Below are 13847 nucleotides of genomic sequence, written 5' to 3'. Positions count from 1 at the left end.
TTATTACTTTTGAAACTGGACGAATCCTACAGCTTTTTAGTCACAGAATGTTGGCACGTATGAAGATGGGATGCACCCGCCATTTTGCAGGTAAGACCAAGCGAACTGCTACAGGATTAATCAAGGCGCAAATGGTATAGGGACCAACAAAACGTGGTCTGAGCGTCTTTTTGCCATGGATTTTCAAACTGTGCGTGGACAACCAAACATGCAGTCCAATCTGATAGTCTGGAGCCTCTGAGCACTTAGCATCAGTACATTTCTCTGCCTGCGCCCAGGAATCCTCGAGATGGACCAGAATGTCTTTGTGCACGGACGTCAAATCCCATACACAAGCTTGAGCCGCAGGATTGTCTATGGGATTGGATGGGTCCAAGGATAGAGATCTCGGATGTTGGCCATACAACGCGTAGAATCGGGAGACACCAATCGAGGAATGGAGGGAGTTGTTGTACGCAAACTGTGCAGTATACAGCAATGCCAGCCAGGTTTACTGATACTGGAGGCATAAGCATCAGAGATACTGCTCCAGCGTTGCATTTAGTCTCTCCGTTTGCCCGTCCATTTGAGGATGATATGTGCTGCAGTAGCGGTCATCAATGAGACACGAGGAACACAGAGCTTTCCAGAAATGGGAAGTGAACAGGGAACCCTGGTCAGTAACTATTATGGATGGCAGACCAACACAACTGAAAACATATCTGAGGAACAGTTTGGCCAGAGCAGGAGTCGATGGAAGTCCCATGAAAGGGATGAAAAGAGGCATGTTTTGTAAAATAATCAATCACCACCCAAATGGTATCGAAGCCTTGTACTCGGGGCAGTTCGACAATGAAATTCATAGCATAGAAATCATGTGCCATGCCTTATGAGGTATTGGAAGAGGCTGCAACAGTCCTATTGGTCTGGAGCAGGAGGTCTTACATTGGGCGCAGATTGTACATGAGGAGACATAATCCGTAAGATCCCTGTACAATGAAGACCACAACACCATCTTCACAATAGTTCAAGCATTTTATGACGACCAGGATGAGCCGCAATCAGGGAGTCATGAGACCATTGTAGGGCCTGTGGCGAGTGTCCTCGGTGGAAACATAGATGCAACCCTGGATGTAAGGGAGACCGTTGCAGATGTCCATGTTCAGCTCCTGAATCTCAGCCGGTGCACCGGAAACCAATTCCTGTATAGCCTTCTCCAACGAAGATTGCAGCATACAAGCACAAACCACAGTGTTCGGAGAACATTAACGGGACTTCAGTTGTGCAACGTGATGGACCATCGTATAAGCGTGACAGAGCATCAGCCTTGGCGTGCAGTCATGCAGGCCAGCATGTGATGACAAAATCAAACTGGGAAAAAAAAGATGCCAGCGTGCTTGTCTGGCCGTCACACACTTCATAGTTTTGAACGTCAGTAGGCTATGATGATCGGAGTAAACTGTCACAGTTTGACGGACCCCCAATAGATGATGCCTGCCGTTGAAGGCATCCTTGATCGCCAGCAATTCCCTTTCGGTGACCGTATAGTTCCTTTCGTAAGGGGAGAGCTTACATGAATGAAACGCTAAGGGATGCACCTCACCGGTGTCCGGACAACGCTGTGATAGAATAGCACCAACCACAACCCCGGCCGGAGGCGTCGGTTTTGACCAGGAACGGGGGCTCGGGATTTGGGTGCTGCAGAACAGGAGCCGTGGTGAAGGCAGTTTTCAAGGCATCAAAGTCCGATTGAGCGTCCGCAGGCTAGTCAAAGGAGCCGCCAGAGCTGAGAAAGAATGGATGAACCGGCGGTAAAAGTTAGAAAGGCCAAGAAATGACTGGAGGGACTTTACTGACATAGGTAATGGCCAGTCCATGATGGCTTTGACCTTAACAGTTTAGTCATAGCCCAAGAATTCTACTTCATTGGAATTAAAGACACACTTTTCCGCCTTTACGTCGAGTTTTTTTTTAAAACAATTTTTATTAATTCCAACTTGATAACCATACATTGTAGCAACAATTATACGTTCCAGTAGTCATGTACAGTTTCATGTTGTTTTCTCCCCCCTCACCCTCTTCCCCTCCCCGACCCTACTCCACGCCTCTGCCTTCTCCACCCTCTCTTATGGGCACCCCTTGTTCCCCTCCCTCTGAGTAGCTGTTTTATACCGGGCTTGCCTGGTCAGACCCAAACAATGTGGCTGCTAAATGCTTCCAGGCAATCAATGTGTCTGCTTCTTCCTCCCCTCCTCTGTTTGCTGCTTCATTCCACACCACCATTTCAGCATCTGCCCATTTCAGGAGATCCTGCCACCAGACTTCTACTCTTGGTTTTCTACTGGCCTTCCAGCCCATCGCTATCCCGCGTTTAGCTAGTATGTACGCCAGATCCTTGAGTTACTCACGTGTCTCAGTTTATGCGGCCTGGGGAACCCCCCTACCATGCATGCCCAAAGGGAGCTCACTTCCAACATTATCTCCTTCCCCGCCATGAGGCGGGCCGCCTCCTCCCAGAATCTCCTTATTTCAGGGCATGCCCAGAACATGTGCACCATTCCTGCATTCACCTCCTCACATTTTGGACATGTCTGAGTCCCTGCATTTCTAAATTTAGCTACTTTCCCAGGGGTCATATACGCTCTGTGGGTAACATATAACTGAATCTGTTGCAATCTCATATTCCTCGATACTTTCTTGTGATATCCCTGTGCCCTTACCCACAACCCATCTCCCATTTCTTCCCCAGCCTCCTCCTCCCAATCTCGTCTTGTTTGGATCACCTCCTTCCCCACCTTAGACATCAACAGTTCGTATATTCGGGAGACCTCATGGCCCCATCCAACACATCATAGAATGTTTCTATGGCAGTGTCGGGTTGTCTGGTCAATTCTGTCTCTGACTGTGATTGGGGGGAAGTGGACGACATGAAAGGGAAGAGGCAAGAGGAGGGACCACATGAGAGAGAGCACCCGGTTGAAGGAAGACCACCTGAGAGGGGGTACCAACCAGCCAAGCTGCGAGGTCGGGAGAGCACAGTCCAGATAATTAACAGTCTTGGGACCCCGGAAGACAGCATTAAGAGAGACGTGGACGAAAGGACTACGGCTGACACCACTTACATGAGTATAGGACACGTAGAAGGAGGTTGTTCCAGCGAACAGAAAAAACAGAATGGAGGCGATTGGGCCGTCCTTCCCGGACAACCGCTGGCTTACCGGGGCGGGGTTCCGCTCCGAGTACAGCATGGACCGTGGCAAGCCAAACACCTTCACAGGCAGAAGCCGGTTTCCCACGCGGTTCCTTTCACAACACGGTCGAGGCCGTACCCAGTGACACGGAAGGCAGAGACCCGCTTCCGAGTTCACCGCCAACACTCACCTTCAGAAAGCATCACAGAGACCTCAAGGAACCAGACCTCTTCAAGACGGGGGTTCCTCGCGGGGACCCGGACTTGGCGGGTCGGGCAGGCAACCCTCCTTCAAACCAAGAGAAAGGGGGCGGGGCTTGCGGGGATATTTATAGAGAACCAAGCCAAGTCCGTGCTGATTGGCTACCTAGACCCGGCAGAACTCCAATAGTAGAACAGCGAATTGAGACCCTACCGAACCAGTTCGTCCGGTTAAGACCCTACCGACTTCCTGAGGCTAAAAGAGCACTGGTGCAAGCTGAAGTCAAAGAAATGCTGAAACTGGGAATAATCGAAAAATCGACAAGTCATTGGTCTTCCCCGATAGTCCTGGTGCCCAAACCTGATGGCATGACTCGATTTCGTATGGACTATCGGAAACTTAATGAGATCTCAACCTATCAGGCTTACCCCATGCCTCGGATAGACGAGTTACTGGAACGACTGGGAGCCGCCCAGTACCTAACCACCATAGACCTTACTAAGGGATACTGGCAGATACCCTTACGGAAAGAAGATAAGATTAAAACTGCATTCTCTAGCCCGTCAGGGTTGTACCAGTTTACAGTTTTACCATTTGGTCTCCATGGGGCTCCTGCTACGTTCCAAGCATTGATAAACCAAGTACTGATGTCACACAACGAATACACCTCAGCCTACTTAGACGACATTATAGTGTTCAGCAAGAGCTGGGAAGAAAACCTTGAACATCTTGGAAGAGTTATAAAAGAACTGGAGAGGGCCGGACTGAAAATCAACCCAAGGAAAGCAACCATCGGGGCCCAACAGACACGTTATCTAGGTCATTTAGTAGGCATGGGAAGGATCCGGCCCCAATTTGACAAAGTCAATGCCATTCAGAAACTACCCATGCATAGCAATCGCAAACAAATACAGGCTTATTTGGGGTTTGTGGGTTACTACAGAAGATTTATACCCATGTTTTCCTCAGTGGCAGCCCCCCCTGACAGAGGCCTTGAAAAGCACCTATAAGAAGGACGTCTGTTCCGATCCTGCATTTAACCATCTGAAGAATTCAATCTCAGCCCTACCTGTCCTATGTTGTCCGGACTTCAATAAAGAATTCTTCTTACAGACTGATGCGTCTGGTTCTGGTTTAGGCGCGGTGCTCTCACAAGGAAGAGAGGAGGATCTATATCCCATCGCCTTTATCAGCCGTAAACTGCTTCCCCACGAAGAGCCGTACTCAACGGTAGAAAAAGAGTGTTTAGCGATCAAGTGGGCAATTGAATCTCTGAGATACTATCTCCTCGGTCGAACATTTACTGTATTTACTGACCATGCGCCTTTACAGTGGTTGGCCATACAGAAAGATTCGAATCAGCGTGTGCTAAGATGGTTCCTCACTCTACAAGAATATCGCTTTAAAACGTTACACAAGCCCGCATCCTTCCAGCTGGTTCCGGACTACCTCTCCAGGAGCCTTGATCGGCCCGTGTGGCTCGATTCCTCAGGGGGAGTATGTGATCGGGGGGATGTGGACGACATGAAAGGGAAGAGGCAAGAGGAGGGACCACATGAGAGAGAGCACCCGGTCTAAGGAAGACCACCTGAGAGGGGCTACCATCCAGCCAAGCTGCGAGGTCGGGAGAGCACAGTCCAGATAATTAACAGTCTTGGGACCCCGGAAGACAGCATTAAGAGAGACGTGGACGAAAGGACTACGGCTGACACCGCTTACATGAGTATAGGATACGTAGAAAGAGGTTGTTCCAGCGAACAGAAAAACACAGTCGAGGCCGTACCCAGTGACACGGAAGGCAGAGACCCGCTTCCGAGTTCACCGCCAACACTCACCTTCAGAAAGCGCCACAGAGACCTCGAGGGTACCAGACCTCTTCAAGACGGGGGTTCCTCGCGGGGACCCGGACTTGGTGGGCCGGGCAGGCAACCCTCCTTCAAACAAAGAGAAAGGGGGCCGGGCTTACGGGGATATTTATAGAGAATCAAGCCAAGTCCGTGCTGATTGGCTACCTAGACCCCAACCCCTATATAAGGTAAAAACAAATGATGAACTCTCTTTGCCATTCTCTTCTAGGACTTCGAGAGAGAGAGAGCTGTGCCTGAGACGCTGTGGGCTTACAAGGACTAGCTGCAAGGTCGAGAAGCCATATCCATATTCCAAGAAAAAGAAGAAGTATTCTTGAACTTTTTTGTTCCTTTTTATCCTGAATAAAGGTTTTACTTAAGTTCCACTCCTGGCTGCCTGTCCCTCATTCACACTGACCATGTACCTTTTATCATCTTAAACAATCGAACATATGTGATATATTGTCCTTGGTGAAATCCTGTATCTTCCACCAGTGTATCAAACTCTACTGCCCTCCCGTCTTGCCACACATCCCCAAGGGTTGGTATGCCAATCGGTTCCCATTGGCTTCTGACATTCCTCCTCATTTGTTCATCCATCCCACCCAGTGCCACCAGCGACATCTGCGGGGAACATGGGAACGGGTTCTCCATTACTCGGCAGGCTCTTTGCCACATTTTCCAACCCAAGGATCGCAATCTTGTTCCTTCATCCCGCTGCAATACTGGCAGCCATACCCATTCATTGAGAAAATAAGGAGTATACTTCTGATGTGGGATTCTCCGATAACCACCTTGCTACGTATTGGAGTTGACTGGCAAGTAATATACCTCAAAATTGGGCAGTCTAATGCCCCCCTGGTCATATGGGTTCTGTAACTTCCATAACACTATTCTGTTCCTGGCATTGTGCCATATGAACCCTCTGCATATACTCTGAACTTTAGTAAATAAATGTTTGGGTATCATATATGGTATGTTGGTGAAGTAGTGTAGCAGCCTAGGCAGTACCACCATCTTCAACAGTACCAATCTCCCCATCACGGTCAAGGGGAGCTTGGCCCAACATATCATGCTTTTTTCGATTCTAGACACTTCCTCCTCTGTGTTCCGTTTGTGTTCAACTTCAACATTGTGGTACACATCTATTCCCATTTTATCTGTAGTACCGGCAGTTTATATTGTGGTATTCCCACATATCTGCAGAGGGAGAATATGCTGAATTCTTTGGGGTTAACCGTAATGTCAGACAGCATCGCGTATCTCTCCATAACCTCCAAAATACACTGTAGGTTCTCCTCGGGATACTTCAAGTACAGCAGCATATCCTCCGCGTACATCGATATCAGGTGTTGCCCTCACTTTGTGCTGATCCCCACTTCTCCATATTGTTGCCTCAAGTATATCGCATGGGGTTCCAGTGCTAAAATAAAGAGCATCGGGGACCACGGGCATCCCTGTCTAGTACCTCTGCCAAGTTACCACTGCTCTGATATAGTCGCTCCCACCCTGACTCGAGCCAAGGGTGTGCTATATAGCAGTTGGACCCACCTTAAATATGCAGGCCCAATACCATACTCCTTTAAAACAGCCATTAACCAGGATCATATGCATGAGTTGAATGCTTTCGCTGCATCCAGTGAGATTACTGCTACCTCTTGAGAGCCCCCCTCCATCTGCTCTATAACGTGATGGAGCCTCCGAAGGTTATCGGATATACTGCAGCGTGGAACATACCCCGTCTGGTCAGGATGTACAAGTTTATGTATAGATGGTCTCAACCTATTGGCCATCACTGCTGTAAGTATCTTACTGTCTTGGTTGAGCATCAATAGCGGTCTGTATGATCCGAAATCTGTGTTCGGTTTATTAGGTTTAAGGAGCAGAATGATAATCGCTTCTTGAAGGGAGTCCGGCAACATGCCCCTGTGAAACGCCTCGTTTAGCATTGCTAGCACCGAGGGGAGCATCTCTGTCCTATATGTTTTGTAGAATTCACTTGGGAGTCCATCTGCCCCCGGGGCTTTATTTGTGGGTAGCAGCTTAATCACTCCCTCCAGTTCTTCCAATGTGATTGGAACCTCTATGTTCTCTCTTTCTACTGCATCAGGTTTGGGAAGATTGATCTCCGTCAATGTTTCCAGCGCATTAATTTCGTCCCCCTCAGTAATGTCTGTGTACAACCATTGATAGTACAAGAGAAAACATTCATTCGCCCCTTCCTGGGTATCTCGTATCTGCCCATCCGTCCCTTGCATTACTCTGATTGTTTGTCTGGGAGTCTCACTTTTATACAACCAGGCTAGTAATCTGCCTGGCTTATCTCCTTCTGCATGTTGCCTTTTGACATATGTGTTGTAGTTTAAGTTGCATAGTCTCTCCCAATGCACCCTGCAATCCTGCTGCAACTGGCGTATGGTCTCAGCCTCCTCTGGGGAGTTCACGCCCTCCCGCATTTTGGTCGCCACCTTCTTTTGTGCATCATGCAATTCCTGTATAATACCGTCCTGCAACCCTTTTGAGATATTGCCGCCCCCTCACCACCACCTTAAATGCCTCCGATAATGTACCGGCCAATCTCACACTGCCTGTGTTGTGTTCAAAGTACTCTTGTATGTCTTTCCTCAGGCCTTCTCTAAACACTGTGTCTTTCAGTGCCTCAGCCCTGAGTCTCCATGTTGGGATTCTGCCCTAGGGGGCAAGTTCTGCCATGTTATTATCAGCGGCGCATGGTCTGAGAGGACCACAGCTTTGTATTCTGCCTTCATCATTTCCCCATCAGCTCTGATGCAACAAATATATAATCTAATCTGGTGTGCAGGTTTTGTGGGGCCGAATAGTGGGAGTATTCCCTATCGTGTGGATGCTGCACCCTCCACACATCTGTTAGTTGAACATCCCTTAACAGGGCCCTCAAGGCCTTAGCTATGGGGGCCGGTCTCTCGACCTTCTCGTCTGATCTGTTGAGCTTGGGGTCCAACGTGCAGTTAAAGTCTCCTTCCCATATGACTGCCCTGTCCATATACAGGCTCATCTTGGTAGATAGGTTCCTGAAATAGCCTGTGATATCCTGATTTGGAACATAAACATTGATGAGGCTCACCTCTTTATTTTCTATCAACCCCCTTATCAACACCATCCTGCCGTCCACCTCTATGGTGGACTGTAATAGCTGAAATTGGACGTGTGGTGCTATCCACGTTATGACCCCTCTGGCGTATGCCGAGTACGATGCTCCTATGGTAGTCCCCTTCCATTTCCTAGCCACCACCTCCTGCTTATCTTTGGTCAAGTGGGTTTCCTGTAACACGGCTATATCTATTTTATGTCCCTTCAGGTACATCGTGATGTTATTTCATTTAATATAATTATTCAGCCCTCTGACATTCCAGGTCACTATCTTCAGGTCACCCATCTCATCCATTCCCTACTCCGCCTGCCTCCTCTCCTACTCTCTTCTTATTACACAGTGGCTTGTGATTGTAGGCTTGCCTCTTTCCAATTCCCCACTCTCCCTCCCACCTCTCCCCTTGCAACACCCCAACTCCCCTTCTCCCTCCCTCCATGCCCGTTTCAACCTGCCTGGATCCAACTCCCCAGGCCCTCCTCCCTCCCATTACCCCAACTCCCTCCCTCCCGTTCTCCCATCCTCCTCAACCATCCCAAACTGTTCCCCAGCTCCATCCCTGGATCTCAGGCTACCCCGCATCTAGCCCCTTTCCGGTAATACCGATACTCAGGACCCAGCAGGGGGATTCTGTCTTACCAGTATCACACCAAAGCTACCTATCGGGGGTGATAGGGTGTCCCTTGGTGCTGCTGATCTTAGGCAGCCCTTGTGTCTCATGCATATAGCCAACAACATTTTGCACCTTGCGCATATCCCTGCGTCCTCGTGCAGACCTTTCCAGCTACTCGTAATGCCAGCTGTATTATCATCTAGTCCCAAAATCAATGTCTCTACGATACTTCCTACCCCTTAATACTCACTTGTCCAACTCACGGCTCAAATAAATGCAGGTTCACTTATCCATTCTGCCGTCCGTCTGGTCATCTCCTCTCGCTGGACAGTTTCTTGCATCCAGCCATGTTGTCACATCCTCTGGGGTGTCGAAGAAGAATGCCTTATTCTTGTGGAACACTTTCATTTTCGCTGGGTACAATAGCATGTATTTATAGCCTGGCTTGCGTAATCTCCGTTTGATTGACACGTAGTTCAACCTCTGCCTCTTCACCAGGAAAGTGTAATCCGGGTTCGCCGTTATAGTTGCCAACGCTCTGCTGATTGTTCCCCCTTTGCGCAAATGCTTCAGGATCTTTTCCCTGTCTTGATAGCTCAATAACTTGGCGATGATCGGCAGTGGAGGAGCTCCCGGTGGTGACCTCCTGGTTAGAGCTCTGTGCGCTCTCTCCACCGTGAATCCCTGGGTGAGTGATCTGCCTCCTATCTCTTGTAGCAGCATGTTCTCGATGTAGTTCGTAGAGTCTGACCCTTCCTCTCATTCCGGGAGCCCCACGATACGCACATTATTCCTTCACGCTTGCCCTTCCGCTTCCTCCGCCCTGTTCTCCGGGTTGCGCACTCATTGTTGCAATATGTCAACTTCTTTAGTATTGGTTGTGCTCTGGGCTGTGTTGGCTTTCACATCCTTTTCTAGTTCTCCTGTGCGCTCTGCCAGCGCCCTCACGTCTTGCCGCAATAGATTCCTCTCTACTCCCACCGCATCAATCTTATATTCGAGCGAGGTCCTCAGTTCAGCGATGGCGGTACCCATCTTGCACTCCCATGATGCCTTTAATTCCGCAATGGCATCTAAGATCTGCCGGTCATTGCGTGTCAGGGTTGCCTCTGATTGTGTGCCCTGACCTGTGCTCTTAATGCCTTCCATTGCCTGCGTTGATTTGGCAGAGTCTTCCATTGTCGACTGCTTTCCTTTCCCTTTTGTCTGCTTAGATGTCATGATGATCGCAGGAGGGGTCTCTCTGTTTGGGTGTCCTGCTGCGGCAGGCCTTACCCCTGTTGTATCACCCACCCTTCACCGAGGCTTATGTGGCGAGCCCTGTGGTCTTTTGTCTATTGTGGCGGTAAAGTTCATATACTGCTGTGTGCGGCGTCCCCCCCTACTTGTGTCCCCAGCTTGCCTTCCTTGTCGCAAACTCGTTACAGCCAGTGGTGTGTTCTCTTGTGTATTCACTTGCTGGTCGCAGTGTCAGCGCTCTCTGACCAACTACCCCGCCTCCACAACCTGTGGTGCCATTTATCCTCCCACACCTCAGTGATAGCAGCTGTGTGCGACTCGCGCTTCCATATAATGCTCCTCTGCGGGGTGCCGGTCTTGGCGACTTGATGTGCAGTGTTTGTGCTACCGGTCCCCATATGACTGTACTTGCTGCACCCAATCTCTGTCCTCGGCCGCTGTCAAGGGCCTCCACAAAGTGTCACTGGGACTGCCCAGCTCCTATGCTCAAGTCAATCAGGACTTCAACTACTGGGTGCCTGCCTTACAAATGCCATAGTATCTAACACCATTGGCTCCCCAGTGCCTCCACTGCATTCACCATTAGTGCTGCTTTCATGCAGCGCAGCACACAGTACAGGAGGCCCAGCTCTTCTGATGAGCCGGGCTGCACCACACTCCAACCTGCTGTGCGCTTCCTGTGTGCGTCTCCAGAGCCACGTTCCGATTCGGGCGTGAGCCGTGTCCCTCACTTAGACACTGCTACAGTGTCCCAGTCTCATATAGCCTTTCGGGCGCTGAAGTGCCTTTGCCCTGGTGCATGGAGTTAATGCAGCACTGCCTCCAGCTCTCCGCCTGGCTTCCCGGGTGGTGCTTTCTAGTCTGTTTCTCTTCAATCCTGCTTCCCCTCCTTTGGTAATTTGCCGCGCTTCGCCCCGCCTCCGTGAAAGTCATTCTTCGTTTACGAGCAGCGGCCACCGCACCCGGTCCTGATCTCTATATCTGAGTCTCTCTGAGCATTCGCAACAATTCTTATGCAATATGCAAACGTTCTGTTGTCAGGGCAATACAGATATCTATTTCGGTTTCGTATGCGTTCACACAGCAACGCTCTGCACGCACTGCCTCCACTTCTTAGCATTTATCTGCCTCATTAAGTCCCTTCAGTCTCTCGCTGTTACATACGGCCACGGTGACAGAATGTTGCAGCCGGCTCCCGGCCCGCGCAACAGTGTAGCTCTGTCCGCATGCTCAATCCTTTATTAGGAAACAGGCGCCATTTTAATTTCTTCTGTGCTGGAATCCTTGCTCGCAATCATCCGTGTAGCTACTCTTCCATGCCTCAGATCTTCTTGGAAACATGATCCTGCGCAGCCCCACACTTTGCCACAGCAGTAAATTAATGTTGGCTGGAGTGCACTAATTTTAACATCCGTATGGCGCAGGATCTTTCAGGATCAGCATGAGCTCTAGGCAGACACGTCCTATCTCATTGCTGCTCGGCCACGCCCCCCCTTTACGTAGAGGTGATGCTCTCTCAGGCGCTGTAGGACAGAACAGACGTGTTCCACGTGCTGGTCGTAAGAGGAAGAATAGATCATGATATCATCCAGTTATATGACGATGTGTTGGTCCAGGAGAGCACTGAAGACGTCATTCATAAAATACTGGAATGTGGCAGGGGCGTTACAGAGTCCAAAGGGCATTAGTATTCAAACAACCCGTAACAGGTTTTGAATGCCGTCTTCTACTCATCCCCCTTGCATATTCTTACTAGATTGTATGCATCTCTCAAATCGAGTTTGGTGTACACAGACAATGACCCCAACTGGTCCAGAAACACCGATATCAGTGGTAAGTAATGTTGGTTTTTAACGGTGATCGCATTCAGGCCTCTATAGTCAATGCAAGGCCTGAGCTCCCCTTCTTTCTTTGGGATGAAAAACAAAGAAGAGGTCGTCGGTGATCTGGAAGGATGAATAAATCCCATTTGAAGGGCCTTGTCAATGTACCCCTTGAGCACCTGATCTTCTTTTATCTCAAGGGAGTACACCTTACCAGAAGGGATCTTGGATCCTGGGTTGAGATCAATAGGACAGTCATAAGGGCGATGTGGTGGCAAATGCTCAGCCCTTCCTTTATCAAAGACGTCCGAAAAAGAATGGTAAACAGGCAGGATTGGGGAAATGGGCCCGGTTGGTACCGATCCTATCAGGGATGTAGCCTGGAGCATAGACAGACATGGAGCACTCCGGATGACCTCATTTGTCTGGAAACAATGGCCTCATTATAAGTATGGCGGTAAGGCAACAACGGTGCCGGTAGCACTACCGGCACCGTTGCTACCATACCGCCATACTACGAGTTGTGCTCGCGGGTCTCGCTCTGCCCACCAGGTCTGACCTGGCAGGCAGTGCGGCACCCACGAGCACAACTTGTGGCCCCTATGGGGCTGAATGGCGATGAGGAGTCCCTTATTGCCGGCACCCACAAATGGGCAATTATCGGATCCGCCGAACTCGGCATGATCCGGTAATTGCCCATTAGCGGGTGCCGGTAAAATCACAGGTTTGGCGGCAGCCGTGCCTTTGTTACAGGCATGGCTACCGCCAAACCCGTAATGAGGCCCAATGAGTATCGCAAAAAGGTGAAGGGAAAGTCAGTTCTCAAGATGCCGAATCGATTGAAGGATTTTGCATCCATAACCAGGGTAGGCCTAAATCACCCTGAATTGTGGTGCTGAGATCAGGTCAAATACAATTCATTCTATCTGACCATGGCTGGTAATCATACGTAGGGAAGCAGTTTGCTCTCTCACCAAGCCTGAAACCAGGGCAGCGCCATCAGGAGCGTTAACGGCTTCCGGCTTAGCTTTATGAATGATGAGCACCCCAGAGCCACATGCAAATTGTTGATCCGTACAATTGCCAGTGGCCCCTGAATCAATAACAGCGTGTGTCAGAAGGGAAGAACCAGGAGAACATTCCAAGGTAACCGGGTGGCAGAAGGATGAAGATAAATTAGACATGGGTGAGTCTGACAGATAACTACTCGGCAAAGGGACTTCTATTGCCGGGCTTTGGTGTTCCCCTGTTTGCAGAGATGCTTTTTAGGACAGCTCTCCAGAAGATGCTCTGATGAACCACAGTACATACACATATTGTTCTTGTTAGAAAGCAGCTTCGGTACTCTTGGTAAGGTTCATATATAAACTTTATTGCCAGTTCACTTAAGCTGTTACATTAGAGGACACCACTGGGTCCCATCACCCAGACTAGCCCATCTTCAACAGATATAAGTTAGAACCTTCACACACACTCACAGGACAACATTCCACACAGGACTCCAACATTCTCACAGCTCATGCATTCTCTCGGTCTCGGCAGCACAGTGGGTTCAGTCTTTCCTGGAGCATAGAAGCAGTAGAGTCTGCTCGGCTTCGGCAGAAGCCACTCCTATATCGGTGCTATATGGAGTCCCCCAAGGGGCGAGCATGCCACCTTGTCTATACAACCTCTTTATGGCACCTTTCTTCTTCATGCTAGAAGAGGAGGGGGTCATTTTCTCAAAATATGCAGATGACACTCAATGTGTCATCTCATTAACAGGACACCACGAGAGGGACGAGTTTGAGGTAAATAGAATGTTCACCTTAATTGAACGGTGGATGT

The sequence above is a fragment of the Ambystoma mexicanum genome, chromosome 1p (genome assembly GCF_040938575.1).
Source record: "Ambystoma mexicanum isolate Mex_15411 chromosome 1p, UKY_AmexF1_1, whole genome shotgun sequence".
NCBI lineage: Eukaryota > Metazoa > Chordata > Amphibia > Caudata > Ambystomatidae > Ambystoma > Ambystoma mexicanum.
This window is presented reverse-complemented; position numbering follows the sequence as displayed.